Below are 12,722 nucleotides of genomic sequence, written 5' to 3'. Positions count from 1 at the left end.
CTTGGGCCAGTGAAGCAACGTCCTCCACAACTAGACTGAAGAACAAAAGGACAGCAACTTGTCTGTTCCCCTTCCCCCAATTCCCCAGCACTGTTCCCAACCCCCCAATTCTCCAATAAAAATCTTAAAAAAAAAAGTTATGGATAGTGATTATTCTAAATGAGGAGAATAATGTGTGCTTGTGTCGTGTGTATGCACATGAATATATGTTTTATCTGATGATGTTTTTTAAAAAATGCAAACAAAACCCTGTAAATTATTTTCCTAAAACTGTTTCAGAAGCCCTTTTGCCATCATAAAAGCAAAGTCAAAACCAAGGGATTCTTCTCTTCTCAAGACATTTTCAGTGCTAGAAACTTCCATGTCTACTAGTGTTTCAGCTTCTCTTAGTCAATACTTGTATTTGAAAGAAAAATCATGCTACCATAAAAAGAGCATCTGCTCTGGAGTCAGGCAGAGATAGGTCACATTATGACCGGGCACTAATTAATTGTGTGCTCCAGTCAATTTTAATTACAGCTCTTAGCATCAATGTTTTTTCTTCTGTAAAAGGAGACTGATACTACCGTACACAGTTTTAAGAACTAAGAATAATGTTGTTACGTGCTTTTGAAACATAGAAATGTATGAATTCTTATTATCACGATGCTTAATTACCGCAATTTCACCTTAACAAAATAATTTTGAATGAAGATGTAGGACAACCTAGTATAACTTGCATAGGAGTATAGATAGACCCCACCTAGATTGGCCCTATGCATTATAATCCTTTTTGATTTCTCCTTCACACTATTTTATAAAGTAATTGAATTATGAAACTGCAGTATTACTTATCAAATGCATATTCATTTGAGCTATATAAACAGAAATAGTAAAAACAAAAGATAAAAACTAGGTATGATATTCCTGTGACTCAACAAATGCAAAACCTAAATAAATTTTGATCAAATATAGAAAAAAACTATAATGAAAGAAAAAATGGCTTAGCTTGCTTCATCAATTAATTTCTTTATCAAATATTAAGCCAATTGCAAAACAATTCTCTAGATTAAATTTTTGTAAGAGAAAATGTGAAGAATGAGAAAGAAATTAATGATTACTACAGATTTTGGCAAGTGGAACTTCATGTATTCTGGATATGTAACAAGAATTAAGTGTATGAATATAATTCAACATAATATAGTTGGAATTAAGATTCTGCCAACTATGTATTTATTGTCTTGGGAAAAGCAACCAATCATTGAGTGGGAACTAAATTATTCTTAGATCACTTTATATGTGGCCCAGCAGTTGCCTCACTCACTTTATAAATCAATGTACTCCCAAGTCTAAGTACTATTCTTGTTATTGAGAAACTACTGTGAGTAATAAGTGGTCCCATTTTGCTCATAGCAGCACAGGCAAAATATTAGTAGAAAATAATGATAACAAACCTAGATGGCCAAGGTTGCTAAATATCCTATGTCCTATGCTTACTTATATTAAAAAATGTATTATATTTGCTAAACAATTAATGCAATCAATAGCTGAACTGGATCCCTGAACCAGAAAGAAAAAATTTCAAGCAGTCTAAAAAATTAACCTGAATTAGATGAAAACCTTGTACCAATCTTCTTTTTTTCTCATAATGGTTAGTATTTTCATAAAGGCTAGACCTGATATTGTAGGAAAGCTTGTTTTGATGGACAGAATGAATCATAATTCCACAAACTCAGTGGAATTTCTTATTCTGTATCTCAAGAATATTGTAGCTCTAACTATTGCTTTCATGATCAGTTCTATAACTTGATATTATTTAAGAAGGATTCCATTGCAATTACAATGAAATTATAAATAGAACTATTTTGCATAGAATACTAATAGTCCACTAAATAGAATTATAATACAATTTTGTTGTAGCATTAATTTTAAAATTAGCTTACCAGTGAAATTTTATTGTACTGACCCATTTGCCATTACAGAAATAACAACAAGAGCAGCAACATGGGAGCTAACTTGTTTGGAGCATTTATTCTGTGCCAAATTATACAAAAATTTATGAAGTGTCAAAGTTTACTTAATGCTCACAACTTAAGTAGGTATAATTATTACATATGTGTAGTAAATAAAAGTGAAAGGAGAAATAATCTACTCTAGGTCATAGCCATTAGGTGATGGAGTCAGAATTCAAACTGACACCTGTATTGAAAAAAGTACATGGGATTTAGTTCAGGAGAAAAGAACAACATAGGAAGTCCTCATTGTTCTATGCCTTGTTTTTGTTGTTGTTGTTGTTGTTTTTTTCATGCATTATGATATGTTTTATAATAAAACAAAATATGCAATACATTAAGATCAATTTACCTAGTTTAATGCAGATGATAAATGAACTCAAATCTTAACAATGTCTTAAACATTGATTCTAAATCTATCCTTGGCACTACAAAACTTGAGGGAGCATTATTTTGAAATATTCAGGACTTTGTTTTCTCATTTATGAAATAACAGTTTTTGAATAATTGATATCTAAGGTCTTCCTAGATCTAAACTTGTATGTGTTATTATTTACTCAGAATTATCAAAGAACAAGCCACCAGTATGACCATGAAACAGAGGCTGGTGAAGTGATTCTTGTAACTCATGTAACGAGAAGTGATTGAAGAATTTTCTCTTAATAATAACCTAGTTATTAACATCTACCAATAACATAATATTATAAAAAGATGGCTCTGTCTAGAGGGTAGAAATGGCCTATATAAATTGTCAAGTCTTGATTTTGAATGATATAGACAATGAGGGAAGGGAATTTCCCAGGCTGGAAGAACTAGGTGAATAGAAGTAGCATTTACTGAAATGGTGGACGTTTGTGGCAGAAGGTAAATTTGAGAGTCAAACTTGAGTTTTGTTTTGGACATGTGCTACTTGATGAGATGTGCTAACTACTGGATTTGGCACTTGGGTTGAGTTTTTCAATATATTAAGGTATGAATAAGAATATCTTAAAGGCTTTAAAATATGTCACCAAGTTACACTTTTAAAGAGCTTATACAATTTATTATGTCCCCTAGCATTGTATCAGAGTGCCTATTTTTTCACAGTATTGCCAGGTGCTAATATTTAATATATACAAACATCTTTGCCAATTTTATAGGCTAAGACAAAGCGACACTTTTCAGGTAAGAAGATAATAGAAGCTTGCTTTGAGAAGCTTAATCTGTGGTATAAATTTTATCTGAAGATGTCATAACTGACTATAAAAGGGTGAAATAATTAATAAAAATTGCAAATAATTAGAAAACAAATACTATTAATGTTTCAAGACATAGAAGCCTGATCTTAGATGTGGTGAATTTGAGGTAATTGTGAAATTAAAATTACCCATCAGTGCAAGTAATGGTGACCTAATGTATTAGTCATCAATTACTGCATCACAAATTGCCAAAAGCTTAGAGGCATAAAATAACATACATTTATTATCTCCTGATACCCTAAGATATGAATCTGAGCATGGCTTCACTGGACTGGGCTCAGGGTCTTACAAGTCTGCAGGCAAGGTGTCACTGGGCTATATATGTTCTTTCTGGAGCTCAGTGTCCTCTTTCAATCTCCCTTAGTTGTTAATAGAATTCAATGTCTTAAAGACTGAGATTCCCCCCTTTCTTTTTTGGCTAGCTGTCAGCCAGGGGTGTAGCCAGCTCCTAGGAGTTACATTCAGTTCTTTGCTATGTGGCCTTTAGATGAACCTCACTCTAGTCTGCTAAAATAGAGTATTATGATGTAACCTAATCTAGGGAGTGATTATCCTATCATGTTCCCATACTCTATTGGCTAGAAGCAATGTATACATTTTGCCTACACCAAAAGGAAAGGGATTACTCAAGAGCATGATTCATCATGGTCACCCTAAGGTATATTTATCACACCTAGCCTTCAGTTTACCAAAATGAATTGTGTTTGCAGTGAAAATAGAATAACTCTATCTTTTGCTTAGGATATATGTGGCTACAAATATCAGAATTCATTTCTAAAAATAAATAAAAATTAGAGTGTTATTATCTCAGACTGTAAAAAGAATAATGGTGGGGCAATTCCAACACTGATGCTGCAGCCTTATGAAGTAGCTAATGATGGTGGTGATTATCAGGTCTCCCCTATGCAATCCATAGTTTGTATGCTGTCTCTCTACTCATGGTCACAAATTGGCTCAGTTCCAGACTTCATGTAGAGACATCAATCATTGAAGAGACAGAATGTCTTTCATTCACTTTTAAAATAATTAGGAGATTTCTCAGACTTTTAAGATTCATTGGCTAAGATTGGATTACATAACTAGCCCTTGCAGCAAGGGTGTCTAGGAAAGCATGTGTCATTTTCAGAATCTAGAGCTTTGGAAAGAAGTCTTTCATCAAAGATGGGGCATGAGAGCATGGCTGTTGAGTGTAGCAACAGATTCTGTCTTTCATATTATTAAAAAATGCATTTGAATAAAAAATAACACCTTTTATCCAAAGCCTACATACAAATATATTTAGTATACCCCAAACTTGTAGAACAAACTACACTCTTCCTAAAAGACTCCAATTTTCATCTTATCAATAAGAAGCATCTGTTTTATTTCAGTTTCAACTTTGACTCTTGCAGAGAAATCTGTTTCTAATCTGTTATATAATGGCTCCTCTGAGAGAAAGGAAATGCCAGTGAGATGTTTCCCACCCTTCTCATCCTCAAACTCACTGCAAACTGCTGTCCTCAAGACTTCAAAGAGCCTCACAATTAGAAATCTTGATAAACAACAATGTTTCAGATCTCCTCTCAATATATTCCATACAATGTGTTCATTTAAGTTCCCCATCTAAGAAAGGCTTTGCATGCAAGATGACAGCATGTTCTTGTTTAAAATGATGTCTTGGCTCAAGTCAAACAGAATGCCCTCCTATTATTCCTACTTAAAAGAAAAATGTCATTTGAAATCCCAACATAAGGCAACAAATTGGCCATAATTCAACAATGTCTATGGTTTTATATGACATTTGGCACATTTGAAACCCTCAAACAAAATTGGAGTTTCAAATTACTTGACTATCTTCCTGCATCATGAAAATTGCTTCAAAAGACTTTCAGGCACTAATATATTTAGGATCCAATTATAGGCTTTCTGTAAACAAGTAATTTCCCTAAGTAGCTAATAAAGTTTTGTGTCTTTGTTCATTGTACTGTTGTTAATAGATGGCAAAGAAAATACAGGCATGTCAAAGGATTTTTTTTCTGGAAATTGAGCATTTCAGAAATTCTGTTGTTTTTTTTGTAGTATGAATTGCAAGCTACTGTTGACTGTTTTCATTGACAAAAATATTGTTTTCCAAGTGTGACAACAAAAAACAAAAAAAGTTAGAACATAAGATTTAAATAATTAAATAATTGAAATAAAATATAAATTAAAATAATAGCAGTTGATAAGTAGGATAAATGTTACCCAAAGCTAATGCATGTTTTATCTTAATGTCAAGTAGAGGAAATATATTTTTATTCATCAAAAAATATATTTATATCACTATTTATTCCAGTCTTCTCACAAATTGATGCTCTTGTTTTTGTTGTAGTTATTGTTATTTTAATCTAAAATGACTCCGGATGGTTCCAAAACTCAACTCTTATTATGGAAAACAAAACAAAACAAAAAACTATTGCTGAATCTCAAGTTAATTTGCTTGAAGTCTCTATTTAATTAAATAACCTGAACATACTTTTAAATGTAAAATTAAATTCATGTAACAACAAGATAATTTTTTTTTTTTTTTTAGCTGAGCCATCCTGCCACCTGTTGGCAGCTCAGCAGCAGCTCAGCTCAGGCCATGCATCGAACCGCTGTTGCTCAGAGCTTGCACTCTTGAGTGAGCTCTTAACCAACTGAGATACTCAGCCAGCCCAAAAGATAAATTCTTATACACACTTTGTTTTGGGATGTGTAAATCATATTAACTCTTTAATGTCTAGAACAACTGCAATGTATTCCATGTCACTGCTTGGATCATTCCAGCTATAGTTTCTCATTCACCTCAAGAACCAATAGTACTTGTGCTATGCTCCTCTACTGACACTGTTTGCCACACCATCATGTTATATTTACATTCCTGTCCTATCTATCTATAAGCAGCTTGAAGATAAGATATAAGCCTCTCTATCACCTAAAGCCTCAGTCAAATCATTGATGTTAAATAAATTTAATGACTACATGGATGATTAAATGATATATTGAATAAGTTGTAAATACTTTTCTATGGGTGATGCTTTCTTAATACCAAAGACAATTTATAGCTATAATGACAGATTTCAACTATTAGGATAGTTAGTGAATATATTTTCCACTAACATCTATGCTTCTGGAAAAATACTTGACATAAGGAAATAGATGAATATTTACAAAATAGATATACATGGTCTAATAGCTATATTATACTACTCCTTCAAGTGATACTAGTTATGTGGGTTTCTGAAAAGAATGTGGGTCATGACAAAATAAATGATTCCTTTTTAACTAAAAATAGATGACTATTACCTGTCAGAAACCCTCTACATATTATCTCAGCTAATCAGCAAAATAACAGCAGTTAGGTGTTATTTTTTTTTCTTCATTATGCAGGTGATAAAATCTGCACAAGTTCATATAGTAAGTAAGCAATAGAGGGATTCAAAGCCAGACAGCTTGGTATCAGATACCATATGCTAAAGCGAAATTTGATATGTTAAATTTGCAGAAAGATAACCAAAAGTAGGGTGGGAAGAATGAAATTTAGAGCAAAAATAAAATGTCTACAAATAAAATTTCAAATCCAAGGATTGTAGCAAATCCAGTTCTAGGATGTCAGACCTAGGAGGTCCCAAGTGTATTTAGAAGCATAGAGGAGGCTTAATTATAATAGATCATTTGATTTAGCTCATTTTCCTAAAATAAGAAAGAATAAGGTTATAATTTTTCAGGATTGTATAAAGGCCAGGTAGGTAATAACCTGTCTGTCTCTTTCAAGTTCAAAACTGATTACAGAAATATTTTGATCAAAATGTCAGCTTTAATGTTATAAATAGCTGAGTGGAGGTCATGATTTTGATCTGTGAATAAAGTGTTTGCTAATACTGCTACTGAAATAGACAGCCTTACTGCCATGCTGTTTTCCAGCCTCCCTTCACTGGCTCAGTAGGACACCACAGGTCCCACATTGAGGGTCTCAGCCGATCACTTTAGCTTATTTCAGAGCAAAGAGTAAACTAGATTGCACAGTGTCTGCAGGCAGGCAGGTTCAAAAAGGGAAGCACAGATAGAACTGTGTCAGTCTGCTCAAGTCCTTCTTTTCCTAAGTCATCTAACAAAGCAAGCCACTCACCTTTGAGGAGTGCTAAGTAACAGAAAAGGTGGGGTTGTTCTGGGTTAATTTTCTCAATATGGTAACATGAAGTCAGGGAAATACAGAGTTCCTCTCAAAAGATTATACCTCTGGAAATGGAACTGGCTGGGTGATGGTGGGGATGGGGTGTGGGGGTAGCAAACAGACTAGAGCAGCTAAAGGAATTTGAGGAACATAATTCCAGTTATTCAAAGAATAGAAGAGAAGAGGATGGAGTCAGAATGCTATTCAAAATACTTAAATTAGGAATAGTATGAGTTAGACTTAAATACAAAAGAAACTCCAAGGAAACAACTTTCAAGAACATGGGAAGCTATACTAAATATCATTTGATACAATTATAAATAATCCCAAAGAAAAAAATGAGGAAAGACGAAATAGGTTTTCCTTGCCTTGCCCAGCAAATTTAATAATGTATGCTTTGTCATCCAGTAGGTTTTATTGTATTATCAGCAGATTACATAGAAGCCTTTCTAGTGAGATGAGTTTTATTTTTAATTACAAAAGCAATTGATAATTATTGAAAAACTAGAATAACAAAAGGAAAAAAGTTAACTCTGAGTGCTCATCCTATATAAAGTTCTTCTAAGTGATTTACATCCAATGACTACTTTAATCATCAGAACAACTAAAGCAGATGCTATTACTGTCACCATTTTTAATAGAGAAAATAAGCCACAGAAATTCACACATCTCATAATTTATGAAGCCAGGATTTTTGAAATCACGGACCCCAGATCTCAGTATCTAATTAAAACAAAAACCAATACCATCATAAATTCCAATACCTAGATACAACCACTTTTAAGTGTTTGTTATAATTTCTTGCAAAACTTTTTCTAATATAAACATATACATACACATATATGCATTTATAATAAAAAGTGCCATTATACTATAATATTGTTTTATAACTTTTTCAGAGTTAAACTATATCATAAATATTTTTTCATATCATTATAGAGTTGAATCATTATTTTAAAAACCAAATTTTGAATTTATCTTAATTGTTTAACCAAACCTTATTATTGGACTTTTAGTTTATTTTCCAATTTTTTACTCTCACACACAATACAAAAATTAAAAATCTGTATATAAATTATTGTAGAGATATGCAATCATTTCTTTAAGACTGATTTTCAGTTCATATATATTTTATGCATTTAATGACAATTTACCAAAGAAACAATTTTTAGAATTTACAAGAAGTACACAATAAGATTGCCTGTTTCTCCACAGTTATTTCACTACCGCTATATTAGAGTTTTTAGACAACAAACATTTTAATTGGAGCTTCTTTTACATATAATGCAGTTTTAATACTATATATTGTTTATTTTTTAGTGAAATGTTTAATAAAATATTTGATTCTTCTTTACATGTTGTATATGTTTTTGTATTAATACTGAAGAGCTAACTATGATAATGGATAGTTTAAAGGTGTAATATACAAATCTAATAAAATTTCCAATTCATGAATGGCACTTCAAAATAATTTACTTGAATTTTGCTGTTTCAGTGATTAACAATTATTGTAGGAAAAAATAATTATGATTTGATTCAGGTTTCTATGACACCTTAGGATAAAGACTGCAGACTGCTTTCCAGGAAATGCCATTCACATAGTATTCAGGAAGGGGACACCAATCACTTAATTTTCTATGTAAGAAGTTTCCTGAAATTGAACAACATTGTGACACTTCTTAGAAAGGGCTTTCCTGTCTCTATAAGAATTTTCTCCTGTTGTTTTTCTGGTCTAATTTTTCAGAATTAAATTTTTTACCCACCTGGGATATTTTTATTTGAAATGTGGGATTTATTTTAATACTATAAATAGATATTTAAAATCTTTTCTCAAGAAGTGAGTTGTTCTAACATTGTTTTTAATTATCCATTCTTTTATCTCTGATTGTAAATGTTAATATTTCTTATAATTAAAATTTGACATATATTAAGTAGTACTAGGTATTTTAGATCCATTTCATCTCATCTATCACTTATTTATTTTTGCAGAAATACCATACTGTTCTGAATATGGTGACTTTCTACTATGCATTTTTATCTAATAAGATAATACCCCCCTTTTCCCCATCTCTCCCCCATCCAGATATTATTTTAAAAAGAAAAAAAAAATAAAACCTTTAGACTTCTGCAGAGTTAATCTGCAGAAACAAGATAGAACCATTTGGTTAAAATGCAAAGTATATGGTTCTGTGTTCAACTTGTAGTTGATCAATCAGTCATTTAGATAGCTATTGATTACTTTCTCTCCTCCAGGAACCATACAATGGTCTAAGGGTATACTAGCAGACAATGAGCTATGGGCTGTGCCTTTATGGAGTTGTCAGGCTATTAAGGATGGCATCACTTAAACAAATCATAACAAATATGATGTGTTAAAAATGAAATATTAGGGATGTTGCTCCTACGTAAGATGGGAGTAACAATCAGCAAGGCCAAGGCAGCTTCCCTGAGGAAGTGATGTTTAAGCTCTCGTGTAGAATAGCAGTATAGTTTAGTCAATATTCTCTAGTCAGTCAGGATATTTTAGTCAGTAGAAGAAGCAAATTTGCTTAAAACAACAACAACAACAACCTTGTATTTATATATTTGTATATTTTTATATTTGCTTGTATATTTGCTTATTTTCTGTCTTCTCAAGTTAAAGTGTAAGCACCACAAGGTCAGTGTCTTTTTTATTCATGAGTATATGCCTGGAATAGAAGGAAGAAGAAGAAAAAGAGGAGGGGGAGGAGGAGAAGGGAAATGTCATGTTTGAAAAGATCAAAGACAAATGAGGACATTGGTTGTAGAATTTAAATAAGTCTATTGTGTCTACACACCAAAAGCAAGACAGAGGCAGATTATGAAGAATCTTAAAGGCCATCCTGAAGAATGAGTTTAATGCAAATAGCACTGGGAAAACACTGAGTGGTATTAAGAAGGGAGGTGCTAATCAGAGATTTTTCTCTTTAAAGATCACTCTGGCTGCGGTTGTGAGCATGGATGTGACAGACAAAAAGCGACAATATGGGAACTACTTATGTGGATTAGAACTGTAGAAGTGTGATTCAAGAAATGGATAGAGTAAGAATTCATGCAGGCAGTAGAAAAGCAGGATTTCATTGTAAATTATTTATGGCTTGAGAAACTGCCAGTAAATGGAGCAGTGAAGAAGCTGATGAGGAAATTGCTGGACATACAGGTTTGGAGTATACAAGCCATATCTAGGTAGATGTACCAAAAAAGCAGTTACACCTGAATCTACTTGCATTTAAATTAAGAAGAACATATTTGGTAGCATGTTGATCAACTCTGTGATAGTTCTTCACACATTAAAGTTTCTTTATTAGTGGCTTAAAAGATGAGTTAAGAGAGGTTTGCCACATTTTCAGGTGACAAAACCCTGAGAGCAGCTACTTATATGTAAAATGAAAATAGCATATTTTATATATTATTGCTGTGAACATTTAATGGGATAACTTCTTAGCACTGCCTGTGAATTACTAAGTACTCAATAAATGTCAAATTTTAATAGCATGGTAATATTTTCAGGAGAAAACTATGTGACAGAACTGAAGAGATGTAATAGAAATAACTATACACATGTGAAGTTGTTTCAAAAAACAAATTCAACAGCACAGTGGAGAAGTCGTGGACTCATATCAGTTCATGAGCAAAAGTTCCAGAAATTCCAGTGGACTAATAGGTCAAGCTGAGTCCACATGCCTAGTATTGAAGCAGCTATGGTGAAAGAGAACTCTATGCCATGCACTAGACAGAAGATACGTAATATAGTGTCTTCAAAATGTATTATCACACATAAGATTGTATCCACACAACAACCAAGACAATGAAGGACTCAGAAAACTTTCATATGAGGAAGGTTTGAAAGAATTCATCGTTGTTTTGCTTGGAGAAAAATTCTAGGGAAATAAGAAAAACATGAGAAATAGTTACTAACTTAGTTTTTCTAGAAAAACTAATACCGGTTATGTGGGATTTTAAAGAAATCACTTTTTAATGGAATCACTTATTCAATACAAAAATTAAATGCATAAAACCTCACCAAGAAGTAAGCTTTCTATTATGTGAATAGGGTTAGATACCCTTTGCTGAAATGTGGTCAGAAACTAAAGAGCATCTAAGGCTTTACTCTCAACAAAATTTACAAATTCACATCAAAAGAATATGCTAAAAGGATATATATCAAACTGTAACTCCACAGCTGTCAGTTATCACATGGTTACCTGCAGATATGTGTTACAGATTGATTGCAACATTGGGTATTCTACTCAAGGTGAATTCTGGAAGTTACATTTAGTTTAGTATACTTTATTTTTTAAAAATCACATTTAGTCTCTCACAATTTGCATAAAGCATATTTATGACGTTAGAGTGATTATACATCTAACAACCTGAGATCAAAATAACAGATATTAATTCACATTATTGTTTAAAGTTCTAGGATCAGAAATTCTTGAATGCTGTCTTATTACTTAGATTCTGCATTTTGTAATTTAAGGGCCTGTGAGTTTGAGCCCTCAAAATAAATAGCCAAGAAGAAAGCTTTTAAGGTATCCTCACAGTCACCCTCTGGGATAGGATTAAGAAACTGAAGCACAGGAATATTGAAATATTAAGATAGAAAAACTCTAGCCTGTATTTGTTCTATTTTCATAAAAAGGGGAGAGTTAAATCTGTGAAAAATAAGCAACAAAAATGTTTAATCCATCAATTGGCACTGTGATGAAATAATTTTAATAATGCTCAAAGTAGCTAGACTTTTAAATTTCAAGTATATATTAGTCACTGAATTAAGTTCTCCATATGAAATCATTCAGTTATTAGCACAGCCACTCTCTGGAGTAGGATGAAGAAAATGAAGCACAGAAATACTGAGTCATTAGTCCAAGGTCACACAGCAAGTAAGTGTCTCAGCCAGAATTTGACCACAATGAATTTAATGGGATAATAAAATTTGCACATGTCAAATTGTAAAGGATAAAACAGGTAAAATAAATTTAAAGACTAATGCTATCAATTATCTTCCCCCAAAATGAAAAAATGGAGACAAAAAATATGGCCCTATATAATATAAATAATATCTCTTTTCCTTTTTCTTTTTTTTTTCTTTTTTTTTTTTTTTGGTGGTAAAGAGAATCTTGCCCTACATATTTCTTAGAATTGCCTTGAAAATATTTTAAGGGGAGCTTTGAAATAATTACAAAATCTAGGCCTTTCTCCACCACTTATACCAAGATATTTAACACAACCTAATCTCATCTAAACCTGAATACATCTCACAAAATTTAGCTATTTGGTAACATTATGTCATTGCCA

This window comes from Hipposideros armiger, unplaced genomic scaffold, assembly GCF_001890085.2.
Source record: "Hipposideros armiger isolate ML-2016 unplaced genomic scaffold, ASM189008v1 scaffold_1016, whole genome shotgun sequence".
Lineage (NCBI taxonomy): Eukaryota > Metazoa > Chordata > Mammalia > Chiroptera > Hipposideridae > Hipposideros > Hipposideros armiger.
This window is presented reverse-complemented; position numbering follows the sequence as displayed.